This window comes from Syngnathoides biaculeatus, chromosome 9, assembly GCF_019802595.1.
Source record: "Syngnathoides biaculeatus isolate LvHL_M chromosome 9, ASM1980259v1, whole genome shotgun sequence".
Lineage (NCBI taxonomy): Eukaryota > Metazoa > Chordata > Actinopteri > Syngnathiformes > Syngnathidae > Syngnathoides > Syngnathoides biaculeatus.
The window spans coordinates 18,482,439-18,509,755 of record NC_084648.1 but is presented as its reverse complement, the minus strand read 5'-3'; the positions used below and the strand labels follow the sequence as shown (position 1 = coordinate 18,509,755).

The window sequence follows — 27,317 nt, the reverse complement described above, 5'->3', positions numbered from 1 at the left end:
ACGTCGGATATAGCCTGTTTAATGTGAGATCGTGGGAAATGTGGAGGTTGCACAAACAACACACCCCCTGGTAAATCAAAACGACAGCAAAAATTCTGAGGAACGAACCAGCCCGTCCCCTTCCCAAACAGCTGATGTCTGAATTTGATCAGAGAGAAAAGACTACATGTGGACCGTACCATCTGTGGGTTACTTTACTTGCCCATGGACAGACTGCATGCAGTTGTTTGTTTGCATTAAAACTCATTTTTAAAGCTGCAGTTCAGTGACATCTTTCATACGGGGATGAGAACTTTCTGCGGATTCATTTTTTTCAGCTGAAAATGTCATTTTTGTGAAACGTGTACATCCGTTGAGAACATTTTTGGGGGGGGGGGGTACGGCTTGACGTTGGGCGAGGCTGTGATCAATTATTTTTTTCAGTTCTATGATCTCGGTGTTCTCATGCTGGTCATTGAGAGACTTCAATGTCGCTTTTTGCGCTCTTCTACTAACAGCATCAAACAACCAACCCTGCAACTTTTGTACGCTAAATATCAACAGAAAAGGATGTTTGTATGTATGATGTACGTTTTAATCAGAAAAGAATATTTAATTGAACGGAGCATACTGATATTTGTAATAGCAGACTTTTAACAGTTCATGTATTGCAAGGGTGCTCAATGTGTCGATCACAATCGACTGATCGAGCCACTGGTTTCTTTTAGGCAGCACACAGAACTTGCTGTTCCGCCACATACACTTTTTTTTTCTAGTTTACCTGAAAACCGCCCCCCTCTATTAAAGACGTACACTCATAATTACAAATGTTACAGTACTTATGCAACCCTTCAATGTGTTTTATAATGACAGCGTCCACCACCGCTGCTTTAGTTAGCAACGCAGTCTGGGCAGCGTAGAGCAAAGACGAGCTAGACGTGCCGCTTATGTTTACTTTCGATATTAATGGAGAAAGTTAAAAAATAAATGCTGTTGTTTTAAGATGCAATGACTGTCGGAGTATGTGAATAATCGAAGAAAAAGTGGTGAAATCGAACGAGATTTTCTCTTTTCCGAGTGGGAAAGGTTTGGTCTGAAGCCAAAGTAGAAAGTGCAGGATGAGATGGTGTGTCGTTTTAAAATTCCACCTTGGCACAGCCTGATCCAGGAGGAAAGCACAGAGAATACAGTGCACAAAAAGATAATTCTGTATTTTTAATATAGGAGGCAACATAACGGTTTGGGAGCATCACCCCAGAGAGAATGGCTCCTTGAAAAGTAGATCTTGGGGTAAAAAAGTGTGGGCACCCCTGGTCAGCACAGACAATACAGTGCACAAAAGATAATTCTGTATTTTAAACATAAGAGGCAACATACCATTAACCTTAAAACGGTTTCATCATCATCATTCCTCCCCGGCGGTAGCTCTGCTGTCTGCTTGAAAAGTACATCTTGGGGTAAAAAAGTCTGGGCACCCCTGCTATAAATCATTTGAAATATAGGAGGCAACATAACATTAAACTATAAACGGTTTGGGAGCATCAGCCCTCTCTTCTTAGGTAGCGAGAGGCAGCTGCTTGAAAAGTAGATCTCGGGGTAAAAAAAAGTCTGGGCACCCCTGATGTATTGGATCTGATTATATTGTGCAGGCGTCATTTAAGTGAACACAAGCGATGTTGTCCATCTCGCAGCGGAGTGCAAATACTTGAGACGCCACAGTTGATTCTTTGTTTAAAACCGAACCTAAAAATGTTGCAATTCTATTTTAAAAAATAAAAAAATTAAAAAAAAAATAACTCCTGGCATGGATCGTTGAGTCAGCGATTCAACATTGGCCATTGTATGTGTCAGCAGGCAAAAATGTCTTCTTTCATTTGACGCGAGTGTTTTATTTGCCACGGTTTAAGTCGCCATTTGTGAATGTTTAACATTTCACATCAACTGATGGCAAGGCCAAAAACTGTTGCCTTTTTTTTGGGGGGGGGGGGGGGGGGGGTCGGTGTTGTCACTTCCTCGCGCACACAATGATGATTTCCCTCCGGCCCACGTTGCATGCGTACAATGCAGCTCATTCTCCATCGGTCTCTGGCGCAAAACCACAGGCGCTTTTCTACCTCTGAGATGTTTGTCAAATGGGGAGGGGTGAAAAAAAAATGACCTCGCGTCTTTTCAAACGTCACTCTTTAAAAAAGTAAAAAATGTTTTAAAAAAATGCGATTACTCGGTTGGCCTGTGACACGGCAGAATGTTCTTCCTTCAGAATGGGGAGAGCGGCGTTGAACGCTGGCGTCAAAACCGCACTTGGCTGAGAGACAAACACGCGGGCAAGCGATTTTTACACCTTCGAGATATGGAGAGAAAAAATATATGAAGTCGTCTGCTAGTGGAGGGTTTCAACGCCAAACTCATTTTATCCTCCATCAACACCGCGGTAGAGGCGGGTCTCACACCCAAAAAACTGTTACCAATAGGCTGGAAACATAGAAGTATCCAAAGATTTAAGGGTCCTAAATAAAATCTCAGATGGATTACGAGGTGTGTCCCAAACGCTGTTTTTGACATCCCACGTAAAACTCATCACAACAGTTTTAGAGCGGAACCGCAACAACTGAATGTTCCAAAATGGAACTCGGCCAAAGAGGTTGTGGAAAAAATTCCCCGCGAAGGACCTAAAGCGGGGATGGTGCTCCTCGGACAGATTTGATTTAAAATAAATAAATACAAATTTAAATGTGGATGTGTAAAATATATTCAATGATTGATAGCAGGGGGTGCCCAGACTTTTTTTTTTTTTTTACCCCAAGATCTACTATTCAAGCAGCCAGGAGAGCTACCGCGGGGGGGGGAATGATGATGATGCTCCCAAACCGTTTTAAGGTTAATGTTATGTTGCCTCCTATATTTAAAATACAGAATTAGCTTTTTGTGCACTGTATTGTCGATGCTTTTCTCCTGGATCAGGCTGTGCCAAGGTGGAATTTTAAAAATGACACACCATCTTATCCTGCACTTTCTACTTTGGTTTGAGACCAGACCTTTCCCACTCGGAAAAGAGAAGAGGGGGCTGATGCTCCCAAACCGTTTATAGTTTAATGTTATGTTGCCTCCTATATTTCAAATGATTTATAGCAGGGGTGGCCAGACTTTTTTACCCCAAGATGTACTTTTCAAGCAGACAGCAGAGCTACCGCCGGGGAGGAATGATGATGATGAAACCGTTTTAAGGTTAATGGTATGTTGCCTCCTATGTTTAAAATACAGAATTATCTTTTTGTGCACTGTATTGTCTGTGCTGACCAGGGGTGCCCACACTTTTTTACCCCAAGATCTACTTTTCAAGGAGCCATTCTCTCTGGGGTGATGCTCCCAAACCGTTATGTTGCCTCCTATATTAAAAATACAGAATTATCTTTTTGTGCACTGTATTCTCTGTGCTTTCCTCCTGGATCAGGCTGTGCCAAGGTGGAATTTTAAAATGACACGCCATCTCATCCTGCACTTTCTACTTTGGCTTCAGACCAAACATTTCCCACTCGGAAAAGAGAAAATCTCGTCCGGTTTAACCACTTTGTCTTCGATTATTCACATACTCCGACAGCCGTCGCATCTTAAAACAACAGCATTTCTTTTTCAACTTTCTCCATTCATATCGAAAGTAAACACAAGCAGCACGTCTAGCACGTCTTTGCTCTACGTTGCCCAGACTGCGTTGCAAACTAAAGCAGCGGTGGTGGACGCTGTCATTATAAAACACATTGATGGGCTGCGTAAGTACTGTAACATTTGTAATTATGAGTGTACGTCTTTAAGAGCGGGGTGGGGGGGTGTCAGATAAAGTAGGAAAAAGAGAGCGTGCGCACAACGCAGAATATCTGCAAAAAGACTGCATCAACGGTGCACTTTCTTTTTTTTTTTTTTTTTTTTTTGGCACGAGGTCCCGAGATCGACCAAGGCTGCCTCGGTATCGACCGGTCGATGGCGATCGACGCATTGAGCACCCCTGATTTCTAGTAATAATAAAATCATGAATTCTCATGTTAAAATGCTTTTATTTATAATTGTCGTTAAGTAACCCCTCATTTAATAAAGCGCTATTTTATTACATCAATGACATGAAATCAATTTCATGAGGCAAATGAAAACAAAGACTACTTTTTAAAAGATTTCTTTTTAATTGACCAATTTTATGAAATATCTCAATTAATGCAGTAAATATGGAGGGACTCTGGCCGACGTCATTACACAGCGGGTCGGATTAAAGAACAGAGTCGGCTGTGTTTTCTTCTATATTTAGTATTTTCAAAAACAAAAATGGACAAACAAGGCATGTGCAATAATAGCAATACTAAATTAACAAGTTCCCCAAAAACAAGTTTCAAAGTTACACTGGGAAACAAAAAAACTCCCATGACAGCAAAAATAATGAGGAACCCCCCCAAAAAAATGGACTGAAAGAAAGCAGGAAATGAAATACAAAGAAATGGACGGAACAACGAGGCACACGTGGACAAAGACGCGAGTGGCCGGAGGGAGCTGATTGGTTGACGTGAGGAACGGAGCCGACGAGAGCGCCCGGGGACCAAAACCAAAGGAGAAGGCAAGACCTGAACGTGGGACCCAGGTAAACATCACAAAATATGAAACAGAACAAAATCAAATTGAATTACACCGTGAGACCACTTCGCTTCCAATATCCAACAAACTTTCCTTTTCTCACGTCGTGGTTCTCTTTCTCGCCTGTGTGGCGTTTGCATGTTCTCCCCGTGCCTGTGTGGCTTTTCTCCGGGATCTCCGGTTTCCTCCCACATCCCAAAAACCTGTGACATTCATTGGACACTAAATTGCCCCTAGGTGTGATTGTGAGTGCGGCTGTTTGTCTCCATGTGCCCTGCGATCGGCTGGCGACCAGTTCAGGGTGTACCCCGCCTCCTGCCCGTTGATAGCTGCGATAGGCTTCGGCGCTCCCCGTGACCCTTGTGAGGATAAGTGGCAGAGAAAATGGATGGATATAGTTTAACAGATTACTAAATGTGTACCATGTTGAAAATCAAAATTCATTCAGCAGTGGCGCACGTCCTACGTGGAACTCAAGTGGGATCCGCAATAGCAAATCGGCTGTTTTTAGCCACAAAAAAAATTTAAATTAAAAAAAAAAAACCTTCAAATCATTTTTTTGCAGTCTTTCAGCAGTTAAGCCATGACTTCTTAAAACTGTGGAAGACGACGCAAATTAGAAGAAACACTATCGCGAATGGATGGATGGAGCCCACCATTGTGCTTTTAGTGTGCACCCCCACAAAAAAACATGTGGGTGGACTTTGAGACGTGACCCCAACCATCATAAATATGCTGGCCGTCGACGCAATCCCACCACGTCGCCGTGTTGTCTTCAACGGATTGCCCGACGACCGCGCTCGGCCTCGGTTCAGCATAATATGAGTTTGGCCGCAGGGTCGGGGGTCACGGTGCGCTCCTGATAGTGGGCTGAAAAGAAGGCTACAAAAGGAAGCGCGTGCCACGCAGTAATTACACTCTCGTTACATGACGCAATGACTTTTTTACAACACACAGGTGAGTAAATGTAGCGGTATAGTTAACTAGAAGAAGTACAACACGATTGCAAATCCACTTTTTTCTCACATGCTCAGTAACTGGCACCATTTTTACATATTTTGGTTGTTTTATAGCAAAGCCAGCGCTCTAATAAGGACGTCAAGTGCTTGGCAGATTTAATAGGATTTTCTCATTTATTTATTTTTTAAGCTCGTTATTGTGAAAATGTTTTGGCCGCCGTTAAGATATCTTGGTCTTTAAATAAAATGAGAAAATGAGGAGGGGGGGGGGGGGGGAGAAAATTGCTACTTCGGCACATTTATTCTGATTCTTACCAAAATTTAATGAACTCTTTCTTACTCTATCGTATCAGATCTCCTTTAATTATCATAAAAATATATTTTTTTTAACCGTGTTGTATGAACCCCTAAGAGGACACGGAATGAGAAAGTTACTCATTACAATGAGAAACTTTCTCGTTACAATGAGAAGGTCCCATGTCCCTTTAGGGGGGGCCGTAGTGTTTTACCACTTAACTGATTTCTTTTTGTCTTGTGAAAGGGCCAATCAAACAAAGTGAGTGGCAGGGCTGTAAATTTAGATTTTTAAAATTAAAAAGTAAACCAGATGGTCGCAATATTACCACGTTATTCCCCTGAAATTGTGACTTTTACTGTAAATATTTTGATAATATTCTAGTAAATATAGGTCTTCCTCATAAATATTTTCTTGCTAATATTCTGATCTTCTTTTAATAAAATTCGACCTTTTTTCCTATTACATTTTTATTTTTCCGGATTTATATATTTATTTAGCTTTACTTTTTCTTCATAAGATAATGACTTTATTATAAAATTCCAAGTCTTTTTTCATTGACTGTCATGAATGTCAAACTATTATTGTTCAAACAAATTCCAACTTTTTACCCAGATATTTTGACTTTTTGTACAATTACATTTTTCCAATATTTCAACTTTATTCTCATAAAAAATATCTCCTCATATTGCAATTTTTCTTGAATATTATAATCATTAAATGTGTACCTTAAAATGACCAACCTAATTTGGTAATGACGTTTTTTTTCTTAATAAAAGAGGGAAAAGTGTATTTAAAAAAAAAAGAAAAATCAAAATTTTAGCTAGTCAAGATATGACCTAATTTAAAAAAATCTCAATCGTGTTCTGACTTGAATTTCACTTTAGAGTAGATCGTATTTTGTTTGGCTCATCTCACGTTAGGTGACACACGCTGCCAATATCGCAGCCTTCATTTAAATTCGATTTCCTGCTTGGAGTCATGATCATGAAAATTTTCTCATGTGGCTCAAATTAATACATAATGATTTATTATCATGGGATCTACTTGGCAAAACTCAGTTTTGCCAGTTTTATTTTCAGGACAACAAAAACATTGTTGACAGTACATTACTGATTCAATTTGCTAGCAAACCGATGTCCCGAACTTCAAAAACAACCGCAAGAGCAAAACAATATGCCGGATTGTAAATTTGCCTGGTAGCACGACAAAATTCTCTGTTAGCCATCGACCATGTCTTACAATCAACGATTAAACACTTTTTCCTCATAAAGAAATCAAACATTACAGTTTGAAACGTTGAGCCCATTCGCTAACCAAAACAGCAGGAGCAGCTACTAAAGCACAGAAACCGTTTCAAGTGTGAAGACTTACCGCATGTTGTGAACACCGTATTAATAATAATGCTAGTTACTGTAATTTCCGGCCTATAGGCCGCGACTTTTTTTTCGCAGGCTTTAATCCCTGCGGTTTATGCAGTGATACGGCTAATTTGTGCATTTTTTTTTCCCAACGGCTGCAAGGGGGGGGCACTCGAGCAGGAAAGGTGAGAGTAAGACCGGTGGAATATATGTGCCGAGGAAGTGACTTTTACCGGTCCGGCCCTGTTAGCGCTGCGCTAGTGTGTTACTGCCGTGTCTCAGTGATTTTTACCGGTATGTTTTTTTTATTTAACTGGGTCTGTTAGTGCAGCGCAAGCATTAGCATTAGTGTGGCGCAAGCGTTAGCATTAGCGCCACACTACCATTAACGTTAAATTCTCTGTGTACCGTCTTTCTTTGTAAATATCTCCTGTTTCAATGTGGGCACTTGTGGGCTTTTACACAACTGCGGCGTACGTATGTCCCAATGGTATTTCCTTGACAAATGTACTGGGTGAGGTTTAGAACCTGGTGCGCTCTGTAGGCCGGGAATTACGGTAGTTTGAGTTAAATTCAAATGCCGCAATCTAATTCATTGTGCTGCTTCTTTTGTTGTCCCTGCCTTGGCCACAGGGAGGCAGTATAGTAGCTACAGTACAGTCATGCAGACGCAAACGAAGAAGAGTTCTTTTGCCCCTCGCCCCTTTTTCTTCTTCTACAGTACTACAGCTGTGACTCAGTAATATGATGTAGTATTAATCAATAATCATCAATAAGATATGCCCGTGAGTACCGTAGATGCTGCTCCGTCATTTGTGTTCAAATATACCTCGCTTGAAAAAGTGATGGTTATGGATGCTAACCGTGAACATTTTGCCTTGTTAGCTAATTGGACTTTGCTCAGGGCTAAACTTTGCGGCTCTTTGAACACGCGAGGGTACGGTTCTCTTTGTTTAGCGCGGGGGTGGCATTAAACAAGACGCAATTTCAAAATACGGGGTCAAATGGGGCTATTTGATTTTTTTTTTTTTTATGTTTTGATGAAGTACAGTGTCACTCCTTTTATATGCGAGTGACTTTCACTTCTAACTTTCCCCCACTTGGACGCGGCACACGCTCACGGCGGCTTTGTGAGCCATATACAGTAAAAGAAAGCAGTGGGGGGGGGGGGGGTTTGTCGACACCGCTCGGCTCCACAGCCTCTTCCACCGGTGACCCCGCTGGTGTAAATCTCCAGTTTTTGGAGAGCGTTGAGTGAAGTCACTGTTGTACGTGGACTCGTTGTGATCCCCCCTCGTCCCCCCTCACTGCTCTCCGTGCAGATGTGTCGACTTTGCGGTAAAATGAGAGCTTAAGGAGATATGATCGGGGCTGACACCGCAACAATTGCGGCTGTCAAACATTTTGCAGCGTCTTTGCGAGACGCCCCAACTAAAACAAATCTCTTTTGGCCGTACATGTGAGAAAACAAGTCAGACTTCTTTTTTTCTTTTCTTTTTTTTTTTGTCACTTAAGCGTTCTTCTCGTTCACGACGGCACAAAAGCAACACGACATGGGTGAGATGACCGCAACGCGGAACCCGGACGCAGTCACAAAAGCAACAGTGGGGACGTTTTAGTTTAACTGACTTAAAATGACATGGAAAAGGGGACTGGGTGGGGGGAGTGGGGGGGGGGTGAAGAAAAAGTCCCTGCAGTTTTCCATCAACCGAATAAAAGCGCGCCGCCGCCGCCGCCACGTCAGTGTTTGTGTCCCAAATAACCTGGCACACGAACGATGAAACTGTATCATCCTCTTCCAAAAAGTGCATGAATAAATTAGTACTAAGGAAGGAGAAAATGTTCCCTCGAATTCATAAAAAACATCCGTGGGAATTTTTGCGGGGGAATTTGGGATATATTCAATGACGGCGTCTTGGAATAAGGGGAGTACTGTAACTTCACTTTATCAGTAATTACTAGCCATCTTCCATTTTCTGCCGCGTTTGCGCAGTATCGCTTGAGAGGGAGTGATGATGTACTTTTGGAACTAAGAAGAACTCCTTGTGGATTGTTGGATGGATGGAGAGAAAAATATGAATAAATTAGTGACTAAACATTGGATCGTTAAAGTTGACAAACTATTTTTCACCAATGTAGAGTAGTTAATAATTCGTACAAGCATCAGTGAAAATCCAAATGAGCAATAGTTTCCATTTGTGGGAGAATAGGAAATTGAGAGAGAACCTGGACCAGGGGTGCCCACACTTTTTTACCCCAAGATCTACTTTTCAAGCAGCCATTCTCTCTGGGGTGGTGCTCCCAAACCGTTATGTTGCCTCCTATATTAAAAACACAAAATTAGCTTTTTGTGTACGGTATTGTCTGTGCTTTCATCCTGGATCAGTCTGAGGTGCCAAGGTGGAATTTTAAAATGACACACCATCTCATCCTGCACTTTCTACTTTGGCTTCAGACCAGACCTTTCCCACTTGGAAAAGAGAAAATCTTTTCCAGTTTAACCACTTTTTCTTCGATTATTCACATACTCCGAAAGTCATTGCATCTTAAAACAACAGCATTTTTAACGTTCTCCATTAATGTCGAAAGTAAACATAAGCAGCATGTCTAGCTCATTTTTGCTCTACGTTGCCCAGACTGTGTTGCTAACTAAAGCAGCGGTGATGGACGCTGTCATTATAAAACTCATTGATGGGCTGCGTAAGTACTGTAACATTTGTAATTATGAGTGTACGTCTTTAAGAGCGGAGGTTGGGGGGGGTGGTGTAAGGTAAACTAGGAAAAAGAGAGTGTGGCGGAGCAGCGGTCGTTGTTAGAGAAAGTTCCGTGTGCTGCCTAAAAGAAACCAGTGGCTTCTTCTTTTCATTTTTTTTACAGTACCTATGTGACTTGTGCCATTGGATGTAACAACCATCCCTCATTGAATCATATTTCAAAATGCCACAAACTCAATACCTGTATGTTATACTTTAAATTTGCATCGTATTATTATTATTATTTTATTTTTTGGTGGGGGGGGGGGCGTGCAATGCAGAATATCTGCGACGGGACTGCATCGCTGGTGCACAATTGCGCTCGCGTGCAGTTTAGACCAAGACCGATCGCAATCGACGCATTGAACACCCCTGACATGGACTCTCTGCAGTTTAGTAAATAAACCCGCAAGGCCTCTGAATGAGGAACTACAATTGCCAAATGATGATTTTTTTTTTTTTTTTTTTTTTTCAAACTAAAGTAGAGAATCCCAATGTTGTCAACAGGAAGCGCCTCAATTTGGCAACCCAACACATGATCAAGCTCATTTTTTTTTTTTTTTTTTGGCGCATATGAAATGTCACATATCCCTTTCGATCTTGCAAATCTAAACGTGTCATGTGACGCTTCAAATCAGAGTCACACGACGGGACTTGAGTTCAATAGTGGAGCAACAAAAGCGTGGCGCGGGCGGGATACTTCAGCCGAGAATATCACTCCGAAATAACGTAACATCTTGTACCTTGGGTCGCGCTGAAAAGGAGAAGAAAAAAGGCCCATTAGTCATTTTTATTGTCTGCGTCTCATTCGGCACCAAAATTAAATCGGAGCCTCCCAGCAGCCAAGTGCGAACTCGAGCGCGTTCATAAATCAAGCGCTTATTTTGGCGTCGCTGTTCGGGGCGCACGGTTACCGACCGCGGTGGGATGTAACGGATACACGGCCCAGCTGGAAAAGACTCGCGGGAGCGTCGCGTCGCTTCGCTTCAGGAGCTTGTCGGAGATTACTTTTGATTTGAAATCAACCGTTCGCGTTCGATCTCCAGCGAAAGGGGAGCAACCAATCAGCCGACGGTGCAATATCATGTGACAAATCTGCTTTTTTTTTTTTTTGTTTTGTTTTGTTTTGTTTGAAAGGAAGCTTTCACGTTGTTTAATGAGTTAGCTTTGGGTTGCAGCGGGAAATAGGGATGCCGATGAGGCAGTCGGCATTAAGCGCACGTTATTATTCCTTTGACCTTTTGACCCAGCTCCTCATACATTTAATATTATGTTCATTTATGATTCCACTTGCCAAGGCCCCGCATGTATTTATGTCATCACGTTTGAGATTTTCTTCATTATTCGCCAGTGCAGTATACTCGCATATAGACCATTAAGATACAATAGTCTTACTTTCTATGAGAGATCAGCATATTAATAGTTTATATTCTCCCAAGGTATTGTGTTATTGTAGAACTAAAAGGTATCAGAAGGTCATGCATGAATACAAGAAGGTGCTCGGTTTCTGGCGGTCCCGACGCACGAAAACGGAAGAAGGCGCGCCATGTATTGTTTTTCATTTAATTTTTCTCGACGGGGGGCGGCACGGTGGATCAGCTGGAAAGCATTGGCCTCACAGTCCTGAGGTCCCCGGTTCAATCCCGGCCGAACCTCTGCGGAACTTTGCATGTTCTCCCCGTGCCTGCGTGGGTTTTCTCCGGACACTCTGGTTTTCCCAAAAACATGCAACATTAATTGGACACACTAAATTGCCCCTAGGTGTGATTGTGAGTGCAGCCGTTTGTCTCTTATGTGCCCTGCGATTGAGCTAGCAACCAGTTCGGGGTGTACCCAGCCTCCTGCCCGTTGACAGCCGGGATAGGCTCCAGAACTTCCTGCAACCCTTGTGAGGTTAAGCGGCAAAGAAAATGAATGGATGATTTCTACGGGGTGTCCCAAAAGTCACTATATGCTTGCTTTTTTTCTCTTTTCTTCCAGGTGTCGTTCACACGCGCGTGAGGCCATCAGCGTTTGACTGCTCGGCTTCGCGGTTTTAGCAAGCCTGCAGTCTCATCCCGTGACCCACGACTCGGCGCTCGACATCGGAGCAGCGTCGTGAAACTGCATCCCGGCAAGACGTTTCTCTGCGCCCGACTGCGCTTCATTCCAGGTCAGCCACAGCGCCAATTTGAGAAGCTTTCTGTCCGTCACAGTGCTCCGACACCTCGTACAATTTGAGACCGTCCGTTTGTCAAAACGAATCACGCGGCGGATGGTTTGCCACCACCAGCGCTGACAAAAACGACAAACTCTTCGAGCAGGAATTCCCCCAAAGTCAAACCGGGATCAACTGCAGTTGGGGGGGGGGCGCACAAAAACGTCTTCCCGGGCCGGCGATTTTGCAAACGCGGCACACACTTCAAGACGTACGAGCTGTTTTGGTCAGGAGGCGTGTTGAGAGCGGATTCATCCCGATGACGGGTTCCAAAACAGGGCAGGGTTGACAATCTTAAATGTTGAACGTGACCAAAAACGTGGGTGCGAAAAGCCGACTACTTTGCGAAACATGGCGCCGCAAATGGAAACAGTCGTGTCCAACCCAATGTTTTTTTTTTTTTTTTGTACATCCATCCATCCATTTTCCTTGCCGCTTATCCTCACGAGCGTCGCTGGAGCCTATCCCAGCCGTCAACGGGCACCAAAGATCAGAAACGACTGCCATCAAAAAACATGCCGATGACGCCGCCAACCCGGAAGTAGCGCCGCGGTTCGAAACAACGAGAGCTCGCCTCAATGGACAAGCGTCTCCCGTGGCCTGTCCCGAGATTATATTACGGCTACATCAGCATGTGCACGATGATTATTATTAATGATTGTTGTCCAGACAGTCTTTTGAAAAACAATACAAGTACAAACCTAACAAAATATAAATACAGATAATTCCCAATATTCTGAGCATATGGGTAGCAGCAAATTGGTGGTGCGCGTTGTACATTGGTAGAACGTTTTCCTGATTTTTTTTTTTTTTTTTTTTTTTTTTTTTTGGGTCAACTTTGGTGGTGCGCGTTATACTTCAGGACGCATTATACTCGAGAATTTACCGTAGGTTGTTTTATGAAAGGTACATAAAGATTTTAACTCTTATGTATTAATCTCTAAATTGCAACTGTAGATGAAAACACTGATTCATAACATTGTTGGAATCGGACCCATTTTTATATGTATTTCATATGATTTCAAACAACATTGGCCACAAGATGATAATAAATGTGAATATTTTCCCAAATATTGATGTCATTTTGTCCATGAAAAAAGATGGTTGGAAAAAAAAAAAGTTGAATTGTAGTAATAAATAGCTTATAAGGCCACAGATATTACTGGTCCGCGCCATTTGAGATCAAATTGGATTCGATGTGGCCTGGCAACTCAAATGAGTTTGACACGTCTGATTTCCAACTGATTGAATCAACATTTTTTAAAAATGATGCAAAACATACAGCGTTACGCCTTTTGATGCTCGTAGATCTTCCGAGGCACGTTAAGGTCTCGGGCCAAAACGAAGATGTTTTGCGTCATATCATGGACGATGATGGCTTGAAATTAAATTCTTCCACCAGTGGGGGAGATCTTTATTCAAGGTTCATATTTATTAGATTTTTGAAACTATACCAATTGTTCACCTTGTTAAATGCATTATTCCTGCTAATGCGGGGTAATAAATGCATTATACACTTTGTTACCACGGCACCCCGTGATCTCTTATGCGGTGTGCGTCACATCATATCAATCAAACGTATCAATGTTCGAATCGCAAAGTTCCCCTTTGTGAACTAAATATTTCAAGATACCCGGTATAATTGCATTACAAGCACGGGTAGGATATGATGTGTGAACAGCCTTCCTTGTCGTCTAACGTGAAATCAGCCAATAAGAAAATTTTGCAGATGGATGCTCGTCATTCATATGTTTGTATGAATTTGCAGCGACCCCGCAAAATTCGCGCGATGACAGACTGCTATGACGTATCATATTAAAGACGATGGGTCAGCTTATTGCATTCGAGCGTGCGTGTGTGCGCTACTCGTTCATTTCAAAACGGTTCAAACTGCCAACTTGAATAACCGCCACGGTAGGATTTGAATATTTAGCATGCAAATTATCGACCGTGGAATCAAATGTGGTCCGTTGCTGTTAGCCGGAAGGATTGAGACGGCGCCCCCGGGAAGGCGCGTGGCAGCGCTCCTGTCACACTTTTGACGCCAACACAAAAACTTCAAGTCCAACCCAGCCCGGCGCAAATCGGAATTTGCCAAAAATCTTCAGGGATGACGTGCCTTTAGAGACACATAAAAGTGTGGAATTCAAATTATTTGGATACATTTATATAACAGTATAATGACCTATTTATAGAGATCAAGGGGTACGTTTGATTTTTTTTTTTTTTTTTTAACGTCCTCCTGTTCCTTGTAAAGCATGATGTGTGATATTTATTGCAACTTTTTTTCTTTATTTCCTTTCAACTTATTTTACTTTTTTCTTTTTTTTTTTTTTATGTTCAGTTCATGAAACCGAATGGAGCGTATCTCATAAGGCCCGACGAAGTGGTTAATTCTGCATTTTTCCGCTAGCAACGTAGCAGGGGTGGCTAACCTCAGATGCTAGCTTAGCATGGCTAGCGCAGCTATTTTGTCGCTTTGCTTTCTGGGTGACTCCCGATGATGCGTTTTCGTAGTGGCGTGCGTTGTGAGTGGCCATGTGTGAGTTGCGCTTGTGCACGTTCGCGTGGGGCGGGGCTTAATGACGTACTGCAAACGTCCCCTTTCGAGTCTTCACTTCATTTCTGTAAGATTTAGGGTTACGGTGTGAAAATGTAAGAACGTTAAGGTGCAATACCGATGTCGGACTTTTGCATTACACATTTGTCGTTACACTATTATAGTACTGTTTTTACATTTTACTTATGCATGAAGTGCATTTATGAAGCAACTTGAATGCTGCGCATTACTTTTTTTTGTCATATGTCATTAAAGTTAAAGTTGAAGGTTTGGGGTTTTTTTTAATGATGAGATGTTAGCCATTGTTACCGTAATTTATTGAAAATAAAGCACACGTTTTTTTCCCAAAATATTTTCAAAAAGATAATAGAGCGCACTATATTTTGGTATGGATGAAAAGTAAAAAATGCAAATCACATTGTATAGGCGTATACAGGTCCATAGTGTTAAAAATGGTATACATATACATTTTGATATGATATTCGATGAATTATGTTACACATAATGTTTAAGTTTGTGTTAAATAGATTATTTATTTAAGACTGTAATATGTGTTATGCCATCATTGAGCATTTATTTTAGTCGGTTGAGGGATTCTGTCAATTAGAGGTACCAGAGGTACCAGGACAAGTGCGTCCTGTGGCCTGTCCTGAGATTATATTACTACATTACCACATCACAACATGCACAATGATCATTATTATTAATGATTGCTGTACGGACATTTTTTTTTTTTGAAAAACAATACAAGTACAAACCTAACAAAATATAAATACAGATCACTTCTAATATTTTGAGCATATGCGTAGCAGAAAATTGGTGGTGCGCATTGTACATTGGTAGAAGGGTTTGGGGGTGCGCGTTATACTTCAGGACGCATTATACACGAGAAATTACCGTCACTTCTTTTCACACTGGTATTACTTTAAAATGTTGCTCATGTGTTGTTACTAACGAATTTCTTAAATAGTCCTCACCCAAGGTTAGTGATTATTGAAAGATTAATTATGCATCTATGTATTTGTTTTAAAAGAAGCAAGTTCGGCTAAGAGAAGAACAAAAAGATTTTTTTAGGCAGCCCACTGGGGTCAAGGTTCAAATCTCAGGCTCCTGAGTCCTATGTGGAGTTTGGTTCCATTTTCTCCAGGTGTGCCCCCCACCCCACCCCTTCACAACACAACAGACTGTTAAGTTCATCGTCCATACGATCTCCACGACTCGGATCGGCTCGAGCTCCCTGAGCTCCTGAGCGCTGTTTTAAAAAAAAAAAATTAATAGATTCTCCTCTTAAGTGGTTAAGTTTGTTTGACACACGCAGATGTGGGCCGGCGTGCCGGAGTGGATGCTCTCCTAAAGACGCATTCCGCACATACGCGCACAATTATATCTTGTTTACATTGCTCGTTCCAGGTTGCGGTTCTAAGAAGAGCCCCCGCGACTCGGAACGCCATTTCGCCGACGCCAAGACAGCTGATGTTTTCCAAGCGTCTTGAATAACTTCCATTGATGACCTTAATGGAAGCGGGAAACCAATTTTCTGCCACGGAAGAAGCACTTTTGGAATTCCCTTTTTATTTTTCTGCCGTTTTACGATCTTCGGCGCCTAGCCTGGCATGGAGGCCCCGTGAACTTGAAGGCCAAGCTAACAATGAGCCCCGGCGGCGGCCACGACGAGCTCCGCTCGCCCTGATTAACTGCAAATCCTCACCAGTGTGCTGTTTACTGCACCGCGCTGATGCTTCTTTGTCTTTTATCATTATTATTTTGAAAACACAGACCTAAGCCGCCCTCTGAGTGTGTACGTGTAGCAAAATGGCCACCTTTTCATGACAGTGAAGAGGTGGGGAGGATAAAAGACTCTGCACATGCTACGGGTTCGTTCGGTGAGCTTTGGCAGCCTCTTTGGCAAAGCCCCTCGCTGCCAAAGCAAACACCCACTTTCATTTTTTTTTTTTTTCCTGACTCCACACACACACGCGAGTATGACTGTATCTTCGGCACGGAACACGAGTCTGCCAATCGCCCCGTGGAGTTTCGCAACACAGAACCGCGCTGCCGGGCCTCCGACGGCCAACGTGCACGGTCGACCCCGAATGGGCGGAAAACAACTGGAAACCAAAGTGCCTCGGCGGATGCTTGGCAGAACCCCCACCCTCCGCCCCCCTGACTGCGAGGGCTGCTGGAATACTTTCACACAATGCAAATACGGCAACACTGGAAGCAAACACCGGCGTGAAGGCAAACGGGAGCGCTGCTGAGCGAACTGAACCGGCGCAGAAAGGCAAAACGGCATTCCTTACGGGGCGGGGTGTACGCTCGGGCCGCTCGGAAGGTCCTCGGCGGTCCTACGCTTCAAGGCGACAGTCATGTGACGTGTTTATGTTGGGCCTTTCGGTCTGCCACGGGGCCTGTTAGGAGGCTGTGTACACTGGCAACATTGTGTCCACGCTACTTTTCAAAAGGCCACACGCGTGCAGCCGCCTTCCGTACAAATACGAATTTCATGCGATTTTCTTTGCAGGCAGACCCAAATGTAACAGGTCTGGAATAGACCTCGTGCGCCTACGTCATAAAATCACATGACTTTTGTTTACCTCGCCATATTGCCGGTCAAGCTAAGCATTGCTCAATGCTAAGCCGGTTGGAGACGACACGGAAATATGTCTTGTAGCACGACGCCCAGAGTCTTGTCCGATAATGTCAGACATTTAGAGGGGGAAAATAAACGACGGTACGTGGAAAAATTAGTTCAATTCGCCATACAGGACCCATATTTAATGCCGAAATTGATCTTTTCGCCAAAAGGAAATTGGACTGTTAATTGGCTTCCGCTTGTCTTGGACAACTGGATCTACACACAGATCTGGTGAGTAAGTCATCGAGATTTACACGGAAAAGTGTATAAAAGTCTGGACGCTTACAAATACTTTGTCGCTGGATCTGTTCTCATCAGGAATAAATCCCACATAGTGACGGTTTTGACAGCTCGTGAACGCGGAAGCGTGTTCGGCCACACGTTAACCTTTGCCGGAATCCATCGATCTCTGCAGCGAGTATTCAATACAAATACCAATATTGAAATAAATGACCCCTGGTTTTACACAAACTCTCTCTCGAAAAAAAAAAAAAAAGGACGGAGTCGTCTCCACGGAACGTACACGGAAGCGATTGCAGCCACACTTAAACCTTCGTCAACCTCTGCGACAGACATTTTTTATTCATACACATTGTTTTCAAATGAGCCAACTTGGCATTATTAATACTTTTTGGTAATTTAAGATTGAGAAGAATAATTCCTACCTGAAATGAAACGATCGCTACACGGGCTTGTGTGCATTTTGGTCGGGCACCATCCATCACCTTTAATTGCCAAAATCCATCAATCTTTTCTGGCCTTTTCAGCTGGTATTCCACAGAATGACCTCTTTGAAGATCCGTCTCGTCTGTCGTGACAACCAACAGCACAACAGGTCTCGGGTATTGTAAATGTTCTCCTTTCAATGTTTCCCACAATGTCGAGCGGCTCTGTTTAACCGGCAATATGGCGCCGGGAAAACGGCGACGTCACCTGCGCGAGCTTTATATAGCGACTGTGTAGAGAATAAAATTAATTTTACCCCAGCGACACAGTTCAAACACATTGCAACTTACATTTAAAAAGACAAAACGGCTTCAAACTGGAAAGTACAAAAAAGTTCTAAAATGGGCAAAAGTTGCCACGTGATTACGGCAACACACTAGTTTTGTTTAAATGAAGCGCCGTAACACATTTCAAATGAATTACATGGCACCAACATCCCAGTAGATGGCAAAGCCCTACTTTTGTTGAAATGAAGCAGTTTAACTGCAACTTAGTTCCGAAGCACCAAGAAGCCACAAAATGGCACAAAAGCAGTCAGTTGGTGACGTATTTCAGCAAATAAAGAAATGACCAAATAACAAAATTCAGAATTTACAAAGATAATCCTCAGTCATGACTGACACTGTTCGAGATTGTATTCATTTCGCAATATGTGGTTGCACTTTGCACAGCTTTGTCGCATTTATCGGAACAGTCGGAGTCCCACGTCGATGTTGTTCGTAGTCGAGCGATTGTGACGGGGATTTTTAATGAGTGTAAAATTTCAAATCAGTCCGGAAGTGCAAATTCAGTTTCCATAAATTATTCTCAAGTCTCAACAGGACGTGTAATACACGTACAGGGAGAAAATCATACATTTCCACATTTAGGATTGGCCTTTAAAAAAAAAAAAAGTCTGACTTGTTACTAAGGAATTCCAACGTGTATTGCAGATATACGGTACCACACGCTTGTGATCTCCAAGGGACACTGAACAGCCTGATTGGGTCGGAGCGGGTCGGAGGGTTCGTGGTGGTGTTTGTTAAGGTCAGGCCAAATCTGCTTTTTCTCGCTTTTGTCTCCATTATTTGCTCTGCATTCAAGTGGCACCTCTCGTGTCGCGCGGCCCGTAAACGGCGCCGAGTTCGGTTGAACGTCGGCTCGCCGGTGTGCACGACCTCTCGGGCCGGACCTACTTTGCAGATCATTTACATTACTAATGATACGTAATTGATATGATTGTGCTTACTAGTTAATGAAGCACTGCATGTGGAAAAACACCAACATGGTGGGGAAAAGTTATCCACTCATCATCAACAAGCAAAGTCACACATGCTTTGATGTGGCCCACGCTTGTGTTCTTTGGGTAGACTTAAAAAAACTAAATATGTATAGACAGTAGTCTGAGTAATATCATTAAAGGTTACCAGACGAACATCCTAATATTACATTTTTTCCCCACAAAAGATTTCCTGGGATTTAAAAGGTCGAATGCCCAAATTTGCACACAACCACAAATGGATCTCAGAAAATTTCAATTTCTCATATTACAACGTTAATGCATAAAATGACAAGTAAAATTACAACTTTAATCTTGTAAAATAACTTTTTAACTCTTGAGTTTCATTTCATTAAAATGACCGTTTTATTCTCCTATTTTTGTCCCAAAGTGTGATCAATTCTCAGTGATTTTGTCTGTAATCTCATACAATTACTTTTTTTCCCCCCCTCACACTAAAACTATATTCTTGGATTTTTGTATTTCGTGAATATTTTTTTAAGAATTTTTTTTCAATGACAACTTTGTGCTAACTTTATTTGCATCATATTACGATAACATTTTTTTACATTACATTCCATTGTCAGAAAATTCCCCACTTCAAATTCTAATCTATAAATTTAATTAAAATTTTTAAAAAATGAATAAAAACTCTATTCTGATAATTCACTTTAAAATTATAAAATGACAACTTCTCATCACAAATTAATATTATGACTGCAATCCCATAAATATCACTTTTTTTTTTTTGCAAGATTCCGACTTTAATCACATAAAATTATGACTTCTTTTTCATCCCAACAACTTTATTCTCATAATTCTTTTTGTCTTATAATACAATAAAAATCTTTTTTCGTCAACTTTATTCTCATGGTACGTCAACGTTGTGGCTGTAATTTTAAAACTTAAGGATAATAGTGTTCTTTATTTTTTATGATCATTATTCATTGGGGCGGCACGGTGCATCAGCTGGTAAAGCGTTGGCCTCACAATTCTGAGGTCCCGGGTTCAATCCCGGCTCCGCCTGTGTGGAGTTTACATGTTCTCTCCGTGTCTGCGTTTCTAAATTGTCCCTAGGTGTGATTGTGAGTGCGACTGTTTGTCTCGATGTGCCCTGCGATTGGCTGGCAACCAGTTCAGGGTGTACCCCGCCTCCAGCCCGTTGGTAGCTGGGATAGGCTCCAGCACTCCCCGTGACCCTTGTGAGGATAAGCGGCTAAAAAAAAAATGGATGCATTATTCATTGACCTGGTTATGTTCTATCTGGCACGCAGCCAATCTGCTTACCAGATTTCTATCGATGGATTTTGATGACACTTTATTTACAGCGATAGGCCAATTCAATCTGTGTTTACATTGCAGTCACGTATCTAATATCAAATTCATCTGGATTGGATATGAGGATATCAGATTCCATGCTGGGGTTTTTTCCTCCCCTGCTTATGGCCGGCTCGACACATGTGCGACATCGGTTCATAAAAACAAGAATATCTTCGTGATGGGTAGTAGATGGCGCACGTAACTCGTCAGGTGGGCGGCTCACCATCCCACACAAAAAACGCCATCAAGTGAGAGACGTCTTCTGGCCGGCGGAAGTTACGTTGACCGAGAGCGAGCACACGCATTTGTCTTGGTGGCGTCGCCGTTGTGGGAAAAGTCTCTGATCCAGCCATTTTCAGTTCCTCCGTCGGTTAAATATTTGGGTGGTGTTACCTCATTTGCGGCGGGAGAGGAGCAACCTGCGCCGACTTGCTGTAATCTAAAACCCAAATACAAGCCGACCAACTGCGGCGTATTTACACTGCAAATATGTCTTTTCTTTTTTTTTTTTTTTATTTACGCTGCCTCTCTGTCTCTGCGACCGCACTCGGCTAGGGGAAACTACAGTAGTACTGGAGCAGACGGCATGTTTGCATCTTCAAACAACTTTTTTGTAGATAATAAAATGCATTTTCACAAGCATGGACTCCTGAGGGGTTTGGGGGGGTGGGGGGGGGTGTCATCATGTGACTGTGTTTTTGAAAAGAAGTCTTGAAAACCGACTTCTGTTGCCGACGATCACGAGCGTGACGCCCGGAGGAGTCTCCCAGAAGGGCGCTAGAAAGCTTCCTGTGTGATCGGGACGCACCGCGATCGATGCGATCACTCACTTCCTTGTTCGGGAGAGTGATGGTGATCGGGGGGGGGGGCTCAGTCCCCACGGGGGAAACACACGGTCAGTCCTTGTGATAGGCGACTGAGATTCCACATGCTCCGATGAGTAATTCCTTCCTCGCTTCTCCGCCACCATGTGGTTCACGGCCCTGAGTCATCGTCCACGCTTTGCCCCCCCCCCCCCCCCCTCCACGTTTCTGTCTGTCCCGACAAACTGCGTCGCCCTGCGATGCTCCGTATCCCGAGGATTCTTCCGAAACCCGAGCGAAGGTCATTCTGGCGGAGGAGACTCAACAGAATAATTCCTAATGACTCATTTGCCAACACTGACGGACCGCCGGGCCGCGCCGCACCAAACCAAACCACACCCGGGCGCGGATCCCAAACGCGCCGCAGCCGGTCCCGTTTCCGTCTGAAACTGAGCCGTCTCTCCTTCCATTTTCTGTACCGCTTGTCCTCGTGACACAAGTGATACTGAAAAGAATTCTGACAAAGACCTGGATGGAGAAACCACAATGGACTTCTTGTCCACCGCCTTAACCACTAAACTGGTTAGCACGCTTCCAAATGCAGGAAAAATCATGCGGACGTTAAAGTGAACATTAAAGATGGCTTCCAGTTTTGTTTCGTACTTTTTTTTCCTCATTAAAACACCAAATACACCTCATTGAAACAGTCCAGTTTCCTGATCTACACGATATCATAGATTCAATAAATCTGGACCACATTTGAGGTGAGCGTGTTGGCTTGGCCCTCGACAGTCGTTCCGGTTTCGCGCACGGCCCATTTGGAAAAGTGACGGTCCAACCTGATTTAGAGTCTACATGGAACCTGAACTGACACTCATGTTTTGGGAATGTGGATTCATGAAGTCCCCGAGGGCAAAACCCGTGCGGGTCCCGGGAGAACATGGAAACTTCTGAGCCCGGGCTTGAACCCAGACCCTCATAGCTCTTGTTTTCTTTGCCACTTGCGCTCATCAAGGTTGTGGCAACATGGTGCCCACAGGCACCAGGTAGCCCCCGAGGACCACGTGGGCAGGCCCCGCGCCTGTTCTAAAAATAGCTCCCCGGTGATGGGACATTATGATTTCTTGAGAATGTTATGGAAGTGATCTTGAAAAATACAAAACACTGGAAGAGATTTAAAGAAGTCATGTCGAGTATCGACGCTGATGTTTCCTACTTTGTTAAATTGCTGTGAAGAAATCATTAACATGATGAGCGCCCTCACATAGACGAATATCATCAATTATTAAGAATACCATGAATGGTCATTTCAGTAAATTTGTCACGTCAGAAATAAGTAAGCGGTCACCCTCCGTAGTACTCAGTAACCAAGAAGTAGTTCTCAGTTGACCCCGGACTGATCGCCAGCCAATCACAGGGCACATGAACTGGCGCTCCCATGGACACATCCGGACATCTTAGTGTCCCGAACTTAAACTAAAACCGACCTCCAAATGATACAATCGTTAGCCTTGACCGTCCATCAGTCGAAGCAGTCGTCGGCATTCACCGAGACCTTCGTCAACTCAAAAGAAGCGTCTGCCGCGCGTTACGTCTTTGCATCTGACTCGCCATTTTCTGCCTGCGAGATTGCGCCGCGTCTGCCGGCGGGCTCATCTGCCGCCTGTCAAGACGTCTCCTTGTTTATGACTCCCAACACTCCCCCTCGGCCTGCCCTCCGTTGCAACCGGCTCGTACCGCGAGCTCCTTTTCGCTCTACCTGCCTGTCACGCTCTGGCTCGGAGACGCTGAACAGCAAACCGGCCGCGCTCCAAGTCTGCCTCGCGATAAGTGACGGCCAGATGCTTCCCGAGGCTCCCCCGCTAGATTTGTCCACGTTTCCGCCTTGCTAATCGGCGTCAGCGATCAATGTTTGGGGAAAGTCGGGAGAGCCAAACCTTTCTCGCGGAACCTTGGCGACAGGTTGTTGACGTGTATCGGGAGGTATTTTTTTTTTTTTTTGTGGAGCATTGCAAGAGCAATAAGGATTTTTAGGGGCATTATGACTGGGTTAATAAAACACAGCTGCCCCTAAAAGTCCCTCACTTTTCTTGCTGCCTTTTCTTTCCCTCCCTTCCCTCCCTAAGCGTAACATCTTCAGTCTTCTTCCAGACGTTTCGCATTAAAACGACAACGCTTCCAGGATCCCGCGGTAACTTTTAGATGCAAAGTGCGACGACGGTGACCTCCGTAATTGGCGCACACCAAGAACGCTTTGGGGTGTTGACCGAATGTGTGCATGAGCACCAGCAGTTTATTAGCGTCTCGAGTGACTTTTAAAAAAAAAAAAAAGAAACATTTTAAAAGGACGAAGTTGAACAAATCATTTATCTCAGGGCTTCGCCAAACGCGGACGTGATCGGCCTGTTGTTACGATCCAATACGCAGGGAAGGGGGTAGAACCCGAGGCAGAAAACAACCTGGGGGGGAGTCGTTTTTTTTTTTTTTTTTTGGGGGGGGGGGGGGTGCTAGGGGGGTCTATTTAAAGTCAGTCTTGCAAGCCTGCATACAAATAGTGCGAGAATCTGAGACAGCGAGCGAAAAGGAAGACTCGAGCAGCTCCGATTGTTGAGGGGCGAGGGCGCGCGCTAGCAGCTGACACCGTTTAATATCATATCTCCGGGATATGAATTAGCCACCGCGCGGCTGCGGTCCCGTTGCTTAGTCAGATCGGGCTCTCATTCCTTCAGCATCCGAGCTGTGCCACTCCGCTGAAGCTTATAAGGACGGAGTTTATCGGAGAGTCGTTTCGGCTGAGATTATTTGGGAAGATTTCAAGATTGAAACGCGTGATTGATGATGAGCATAAAGAAGGTGGCAAGGACAAAAAAAAAAAAGACTAAAAATTCAACTGTATCTTTTTATAATGGCGCTCATTGATCACAGTTGATTTTTCGTCTCGATTGGTTTGGAGCAGTCACATGGTTCTGCTGCGTTAGTGAGGCATGTGGTATCCATTTTGGGAACCAAATGTGGTTCCCCCCTGGCCTATAAAGTGTGATGACAGATCGCTTATTCTTTTTGAAAACTATATTCAACCTTTATGGGACGCTTATGTGAATAAATCTAAGCCCCTAAAACGATTGTTGTCCGTTCCAATAACTTTTTTTTTTACCCTTTCTGTTTTCAAAATGTTTGATGATCATCATAATACTATTGACATTCCACTGTGAGACAAATTCATATTTACTGTGCCCTGTCGTACTACAACAGAGAACCAGAAAGGAAGCTCTATTTTTTTTTGATGTATTAAAACAAACTTTTAGTTTCAAAATGTTTAATTCGGAGCCTTTTAATATCATCGATATGCCAGCGTGAAATTAATTTAAATGTACAGTTGGACTGCTCAACTATTTATGGATTTATTTTTTTCATGGGTTGAAATGAAGAGAAAATCCAGCTGATGATTATGATGATGATGTCCGTTAATTCTCCGCGAATGTTCGCCTAGTGCGTATCCCCCACAAATAGCGGCGGTCCACTGTATGACATTTCAAATATGAGATTAGAATCTTGACATGCATTATATGGATTGATCACATGGTTCTCCTTTTTGAAATTTTGCCTTTACTGTACATTGACGTCCATTTTGGGACCCAAATGTGGTTCCTTGGCCTATAAAATGCGCCGACACAGGAATTTCTCTTTTTTTTAACACCTTTTTAGGAAATATTCAAATATTCTTGATTGTTCTCTGTTACAATACTTTTTTTTCAAAACTTTTGCTTCAAAATGTTTAATGGCTGAGTTCATTTAAATATTCAAGTTTTCCTGGGTTTGCATTGAGGGATTTTGCATCCGTTTTATGAACCAAATATGGTTCATTGCCTGATAAATTTGAACTTGTACAGTTTGAAAATGTTTCATTATCATATAAATACTAGCGATACACCAGTGTATGATGCATTTATTTCATTATATCTCAGCTATTTGATTATTATTATTATTATTATTAGCTTTGTTTATTAGTTGGCTCGAACACATCAGGTGGTCGCATGACGTCGCTTTTGACAAGTTCGATTCACCATACGTTTCCTTTTCCTTCTAAATTGATACAAATGACTATTGAAAAATTCTTTGCGACTACAATGAGCACTTTTAACGCTCCCTGACGTTGACTTCTTGGAAAAAATAATAATAATAATAATATTGAGTACGAGGCTTGAGCGAATGTCTTACCTACGTGTCACTTGCAGGACGGAGATGCCACAGTGACGCTTCTCTATTAATTGCATAAAGCATCTAGTGTCAGGATGCTAAATTCATTAGGGAAGAATGTACGGCGCGCCAGGGTCAGGACGGATTTAGAAGCAGGACTCCGTAACAACTTCTTCTCCACCTGTTCAATGTAACGGAGCTTTGCTAGATTTGGGACTTATTGGCACACGTGAAACTTCTTTTTTTGTACAATATAAGAGAGTCCAGACTTGCTCAAAGTTGTTCGAGTGAAGCGTTTAAATTAATTAAGATAATACTGCAAAAGGTACAGTAAGATGGGCACTTATTTTTTTTTTTTGATAGCTTACCTGAAAGCCATATAAAAATTTGGGGTAACTTTAATTGTCCATGAACGTCCAGCTAAAATTTCTCCAACCTTGATTCTGTTCTTTCTTTTTTTTTTTTTATAGCAAATCAAGCTTTCACAACAATGGATGACAAAAGTACAAATTTCCTTAGCCAGCTATTGAGCAACACTGGAATATGAATTTAATCATTTTTACGAAACATTCATGAAAGATTTTAATCTCAATGCAAAATGTACACGTTTACATGCTTGAGCGGAACCCCATAAATGTATGTCTGCAGTGACTTTATGTGATTTTAGTGATAATTTAGCCTGCAGTCAACTGATGAGCTTTTCAACAACGCATAATATCAATATTAAAAAAAAAAAAGCATGTAAAATGTATCCATATTTTGGGCAGTTTATCTGGAAAAAAAATTAAATATTTGTAGGGATATCTACATGCTTTTTTTTTAATGAGCTGCCTTAGTTGCAGTATTTAATATGCACCTTTTAGTCCTTTTTTTTTTTTTCCCATTGCACCCACCCGGCATTGCGTCCTTTAACTTGCTGCTCACGTGAGCCAGAAACTGGGACTTTGTAGGCCAGTTGAACAGATGTAGGACTCACCTTGCCCGCAAAGACCCAGCTTCTAACGCACACGCACACACGCACGTCAATCATCATCATCGTTATCACAGAGGACGATAAGCACTGTCCTCCTTTTTAATTGTTGCACTCGCAACTGTAAAATCAGTGATGATTATTTTAGGTGGGATTTCCCAAACTTTGTCAGTTTGGCAGTGAAATAAAATGACAGGGGCTGGACAAAAACATAGAAATAAAACCATGATAAATAGCCAAGGAAATGCACAAAAAGTGCTTTTATGTTCATATGTTAAAGTAATTGATTACGGCTCGCCCATAAAATTGCCCGTCGGCCATTTTTCGGTCCCCGAGCCACAGTTTGGCTGCTGATATTGATACATACCGGGTGAAGGTGACGCTGCCCGGTTGCTCCGTCGGCGGGTTGCTGTCACCTCCATGCAGCAGCATCCACAGTCGCTTCAAGAAGGGAGGGGGGTGTGGATGGAGAGTGGGGTGGGGGTATCAGCCACTGCTGTCTGGTGGTCTGGCTCTCTGCAGGAGAGTCCAAACTTCCCCCGTGCATCCACAATATCCTTTAAGAAGGGTGAGTGGGCAAATCTTCTTGTGCAACAGCTCGGACAGTGTGTCCCCCCCCCCCCCTCCACCACCAGCAGCAGTAGCAGCAGACGCACAACCACCCCTCCTTGCGCATGATCGTTTCCTCAA

At 43.0% G+C, this 27,317-nt stretch overlaps 1 protein-coding gene and 1 long non-coding RNA gene across 9 annotated transcripts in view; one reads left to right on the top strand and one right to left on the bottom strand.

Moving 5' to 3' along the window:
- The window catches only part of LOC133506778 (uncharacterized), a 76,268-nt gene that overhangs the window by 41,652 nt on the left and 7,299 nt on the right, over window positions 1-27,317 (top strand). For 3 of the 8 annotated variants that reach the window (XR_009796607.1, XR_009796603.1, XR_009796600.1), the window contains exons 5-6: window positions 11,942-12,113; window positions 16,129-19,105. The gene's annotated coding sequence lies outside the window, so the exon portion shown is untranslated. The remainder of the gene's footprint in view (window positions 1-11,941; window positions 12,114-16,128; window positions 19,106-27,317) is intronic. The other 5 variants (XR_009796602.1, XR_009796605.1, XR_009796604.1 and 2 more) reach the window with 4 other exon arrangements.
- Window positions 4,066-27,317, bottom strand: LOC133506779 (uncharacterized). The gene is made up of 3 exons (XR_009796608.1): window positions 26,995-27,317; window positions 18,019-18,161; window positions 4,066-4,952 (listed from the first exon to the last, which is right to left on the bottom strand). It is a non-coding gene; the product is annotated as an uncharacterized LOC133506779 (long non-coding RNA).